The sequence below is a fragment of the Piliocolobus tephrosceles genome, chromosome 15 (genome assembly GCF_002776525.5).
Source record: "Piliocolobus tephrosceles isolate RC106 chromosome 15, ASM277652v3, whole genome shotgun sequence".
Lineage (NCBI taxonomy): Eukaryota > Metazoa > Chordata > Mammalia > Primates > Cercopithecidae > Piliocolobus > Piliocolobus tephrosceles.
The window spans coordinates 9,326,209-9,332,208 of record NC_045448.1 but is presented as its reverse complement, the minus strand read 5'-3'; positions in this window follow the sequence as shown (position 1 = coordinate 9,332,208).

The window sequence follows — 6,000 nt, the reverse complement described above, 5'->3', positions numbered from 1 at the left end:
ACAGAGTCTGGCTCTGTCGCCCAGGCTGGAGTGCAGTGGCCGGATCTCAGCTCACTGCAAGCTCCGCCTCCTGGGCTTATGCCATTCTCCTGCCTCAGCCTCCCGAGTAGCTGGGACTACAGGCGCCCGCCGCCTCGCCCAGCTAGTTTTTTGTATTTTTTAGTAGAGATGGGGTTTCACCATGTTAGCCAGGATGGTCTCGATCTCCTGACCTCGTGATCCGCCCGTCTCGGCCTCCCAAAGTGCTGGGATTACAGGCTTGAGCCACCGTGCCCGGTCTCAGTAAATCTAAAATTTATATTAAAAAGTTAATGTGGGCCAGGCATGATAGCTCACACCTATAATCCCTGCACTTTGGGAGGCTGAGGTGGGCAGATTATCTGAGGCTAGGAGTTCAAGACCAGCCTGGGCAACATGGCAAAACCCCATCTCCACTATTATAAAAATATAAAAATTATTTGGGCATGGTGGTGCATGCCTGTAGTCCCAGCTACTCCGGAAGCTGAGGTATAAGCAATCACTTCAACCCAGGAGGCAGGGGTTGTAGTGAGCTGAGATCATGCTACTGCATTCTAGCCTGGGTGGTACGGAGACCCTGTCTCAAAAAAAACACAAACCCAAAAAGTTAATGTGAAAAAAATCCATGATCCTTATTTGTCCTGATGCATTTGGGTGTTTGTGTGTTTATCTATATCTATCTTTTAGAGTATAATTCCTTTGAGGCCAAAGGTATAATGTGTATCTCTTTGGTATAATTCTTAAAATGTTAGTAAAATTTTCAGAATTTAAACACTGAACAATCGAGTTGGGTTTTTCTGAAAAGCCCTAAGTAGAACAGCGTTTCAATTAAGGTTTCTGGCTGAGGTGGAACTGGAGGGTAATTGGTGAGAGTCTCCTCTCTGGGGCCTGTCAACCCCAGAGTAATGACTTCTGGCCACTTCAGACCTGAGGTAATTTCAAACCAGCACAAGTTTCCATTTGTTCTCTTTATCTAGTCTGCCCTCTATGTTCAGTTACTCATGTGGTTCAATTACCCTGAGATCTCAAGGGAGAGAGGCAGGGATTTAAGAAGGAAAAGAACCGACACAGCTCCATATTTTATATAGCATACAATACATAGGATGTATGATACTTCTGCACACAATGGTGGTCCGTATCGGTGGGATGTGGTGACTCACACCTGTAATCCTAGCACCTCAGGAGGCCGAGGTGGTTGGATCGCTTGAACCCAGGAATTCGAGACCAGCCTGGGCAACATGGTGAAACCCTGTCTCTAAAAAAAGAAAAAGAGAGAGAGAGAGAGAGAGAGAGAGAGAAAGAGAGAGAGAGAGAGAAAGAAAAAAGAAAGAAAGAAAGAAAGAAAAAGAAAGAAAGAAAGGAAGACTTTATAACAATTAAACCATCCTGGCTAACACGGTGAAACCCCGTCTCTACTAAAAATACAAAAAATTAGCCGGGCGTGGTGGCAGGCGCCTGTAGTCCCAGCTACTTGGGAGGCTGAGGCAGGAGAATGGCGTGAACCCAGGAGGTGGAGCTTGCAGTGAGCTGAGATTGCACCACTGAACTCCAGCCTGGGTGGCAGAGCGAGACTCTGTCTCAAAAAAACCAAAAAACAATTAAAAAAAAAAAAACTTCCCCCAAAAAACATCTGCTCATCAGCAAGGATCTGCAAATATCTGTGCTTTGTTCCATGCATATTTTTCATTTTTCTAAAAGGTTGATTTTGGCTGGGTGCGGTGGCTCACGCCACGCCTGTAATCCCAGCACTTTGGGAGGCTGAGGCGGGCGAATCACAAGGTCGAGTCGGAGACCATCCTGGACAATATGGTGAAACCGCATCTCTACTAAAAATACAAAAATTAGCTGGGCGTGGTGGCGCATGCCTGTAGTCCCAGCTACTCGGGAGGCTGAGGCAGGAGAATCACTTGAACCCGGGAGGCGGAGCCCAGGAGGTCAAGGCTGCAGTGAGCTGAGATCGGGCCACTGCACTCCAGCACTCCAGCCTGGCAACGGAGCAAGACTCTGTCTCAAAAAAAAAAAAAAAAAAGAAAGATTGATTTTTTTTTTTCTAAAATAGGTTGAAATTTCTTAACTAAAACGTTGGAAACTAGCGTTCTTGGTACATGACTTTGTATAAAGTCCTATTTTTCATTAAGTGGCATCGGTTGTCTTATTTGTGGGTTGACTCATTCTTAAAGGGATCGCTTTACACAGATTTGTTCATCAGCACAAAAGCATACAAATGTAGGAATAATTAGCATTTTAGAAACAGTGAGGATGGCTCTATCCATCTACAAGAACTGGTGCGGTTGGTGTAAGACAAAATTGGCTAATAAGAGAAATAGAGCTAGAGAAATAGACAGAAGGAAACAAAAAACCCAGCCAGAACCAGTTAGTTCTCTTGTCATTTAGACAAGGTTTTACCGGTACTTGTGTGGGTTTGGTAGTTAACTGCAGAACCATATGTGCCTATATGTGTTTAATAATTGCAAATGTTTACACTTAAATTCACTTGTAGTATCTAAATTATGAATAATTAATTCCACAGCATGGGATTGGGGAACCTCAAGAAATATTTTTAATTATCTTTATTAAATCCTAAATGAAAAGCATCACTTCAGGTTAACGTTAAGAACCCAGGATCGGCCGGGCGCGGTGGCTCAAGCCTGTAATCCCAGCACTTTGGGAGGCCGAGACGGGCGGATCACGAGGTCAGGAGATCGAGACCATCCTGGCTAACACAGTGAAACCCCGTCTCTACTAAAAAAAAAAATACAAAAAACTAGCCGGGCGAGGTGGCGGGCGCCTGTAGTCCCAGCTACTCAGGAGGCTGAGGCAGGAGAATGGCGTGAACCCGGGAGGCGGAGCTTGCAGTGAGCTGAGATCCGGCCACTGCACTCCAGCCCGGGCGACAGAGTGAGACTCCGTCTCAACAAAAAAAAAAAAAAAAAAAAAAAAGAACCCAGGATCAGGTCAACATGTTTACATATTTTTTTGAACAGATGATAGTGGCTGTGTGACAAATTACCCCTAATTTAGGAGATTTAGAACCAGGAACATTTATCTCCCAGGTTCTGAGGCTGAGTCTGAGAGGAGCTTAGTTGTAGTCAGACTGTAGGTCAGGGGCTGCAGTGATGTGAAAGCTTGCCTGGGGCTGAATTCCTCCCAAGCTCACTCACAGAGTCTTTGGCAGCTCCTTGGTGTCTGGGCTGCTGACCTGTTCTATTGGGCTTCTCCATAGCTTTCCTGAGTGTTCTCATGACATGAAAGCTGGCTTTCCCCAGTGTGTGTGATACAAAAGGAAACAAGCAAGCAAGAGGGCACCTGAGATGGAGGACAGTTTCTTGCGTCCTAACCTCAGAAGTGACATCACTTCGCCTGCATGCTAGTAGTCACACAGACCAACTCTGGCTCAGTGTAGAAGAGGAAGCAGGTGTCAATGGGGGCCATCTTGGAGGCTGGGCTACCACTGTGGCTGTCAAGTCTTTGAGGTATTTATACTCTATTGGAAAACTTTAAAATAATGACCTAACAGCTTTAATTTTAAATGTCAGTATTTATGCTGAAAGCTTCAAACTTTGCTACTACTACATTAATGATGAAAAACTTTAAAGATATACCTAGGGGGTATATAGTTTTTTTTTGTTTTTTTCTTGAGATGGAGTCTCCCTCTGTCGCCCAGGCTGAAGTACAGTGGCGCTATCTCGGCTCACTGCAACCTCCACCTCCCAGGTTCAAGTGATTCTCCTGCCTCAGCCTCCCAAGTAGCTGGGACTACAGGCACATGCCACTATGCCTGGCTAATTTTTTGTATTTTTAGTAGAGACGGGGTTTCACCGTGTTAGCCAGGATGGTCTTGATCTCCTGACCTCGTGATCTGCCCACCTCAGCCTCCCAAAGTGCTGGGATTACAGGCTTGAGCCACCACGCCCAGCCAGGGGGTATATAGTTTTAAAAAATTATTTTGGTGCCGGGTGCAGTGGCTCATACCTGTAATCTCAGCACTCTGGGAGGCCAGGAGTTTGAGACCAGCCTGAGGAACATAGTGAGACTCCATTTCTATTAAAAAAATGTAAAAATTAGCCAGGTGTGGTGGTGCATGCCTGTGGTCCCAGCTACTGAGAAGGGTGAGGCTGGAGCATTGCTGGAGCCCAGGAGGTCGAGGCTGCAGTGAGCTCTGACTGTGTTCATGGTACTCCATCCTGGGCTACAGAGCAAGACCCTGTCTCAAAAGATAAAACAGAGCCGGGCGCGGTGGCTCACACCTGTAATCCCAGTACTTTGGGATGCCAAGGCGGGCAGATCACGAGGTCAGGAGATCCAGACCAGCCTGGCCAACCTGATGAAACCCCGTCTCTACTGAAAATACAAAAATTAGCTGCGTGTGGTGGTGCGTAACTGTAGTCCCAGCTACTCGGGAGGCTGAGGCAGGAGAATCCCTTGAACTTGGGAGGCAGAGGCTGCAGTGAGCCGAGATCACGCCACTGCACTCCAGCCTGGCGACAGAGCAAGACTCCATCTCAAAAAAAAAAAAAAAAAAAGACAAAATAATTACTGTCCAGTGCCCCCTCTTACCATATTCCTTTGGCTCTTTATCTCCCCCATGTGGTGCTCTTTTATCTTAAAAGTATGCACAATTGATAAATGAAAGATGAACTGCAAATTGGAATAATTTGGGTCCTGATTTGTGAGTTGAAAAGATTACCTGAAATTTGGAATGCCCCTGGAAATCTAGGATTTCTGGTTATTCAGGCCAGGCGTGGTGGCTCACGCTAATCCTGGCACTTTGGGAGGTCGAGGCTGGTGGATCACCTAAGGTCAGGAGTTTGAAACCAGCCTGGCCAACATGGTGAAACCCCATCTCTACTAAAAACACAAAAATTAGCCGGGCATGGTGGCGGGCGCCTGTAATCCAGTTACTTGGGAGGCTGAGACAGGAGAATCGTTTAAAACCAGGAGGTGTTCAGTCGCTTGCAGTGAGCCAAGATCACACTATTGCACTCCAGCCTGCGTGACAACAGCAAAACTCCGTCTCAAAACAAAAAATAAATAAATAAAAAGGAAAAGAAAAGAAAATGAATCAGGAGCTTTTTTTTTTTTTTTTTTAACGGCATTTACTAACCAGCTAAGTACCTTCTATGAGCAAGGCACCGTACAAGAGCTGTTGGGGATACCAAAATAACATAATCTACAATCTACTAAAGTTATAAGCTGGACAGTATGGTGACTGGATGTTCAGAAAAGAAACCAGATGACATTATTATTGTACACCAAAAAAAGCCCCCCAAAAACCATACTCAACTGTCACATTTTTATGGAATACAATTTTTAAAGATTGTATACAATTTGCATGTGAAATTCTGCTTACTTTTTAATTAGGTATGCCACTGAGTATGTTTAATACATTTTATATCTCAGATGTACAGACCAGGTCTGGTTGATTTTAGCCAACAACGTATTGTTGAAAAAGATGCTATTTTACTGCGGCAAACCACCATTAACATAAATTTTAACCACAGTTTGAGTATTTTATTAGGAATAAGGCTTGAAACTTGACTAGGACTAGTATTTTATTCCTAACAATTTACCATTTCATAATAAAGGCTGTCTCACTCTTAAGAGGAAAACATATTATGTCCTACTTTTATAAACTTTGGTTGAACTAAATAAAACAGCAACATGTACCCAACGTTTTTAGACTTTTATTCAGTACCATAAACACTAAACTATACAGAGCTAAAATCATGCAAAAGATTGCAAAACAAACTGCCTTGAGAAATTTCCAGTCTAAGCTAAATGGACTAAGTATAGGATTGCATTTTAACAGGTTGGTGGGAAGATTCCAGCTCTTGTACTCACAGGTAAGGTCCCAGGATTCTATTTGTTGAAATGTTTGCAGACCCACTCCCTACAGCAGGGGCATGGAGCAAATGTGCATTCAGAAAGTGCTTATTAGTCCCCCCAAAGCCTTTTTCGTGACAACAGACGACTCAGACGACT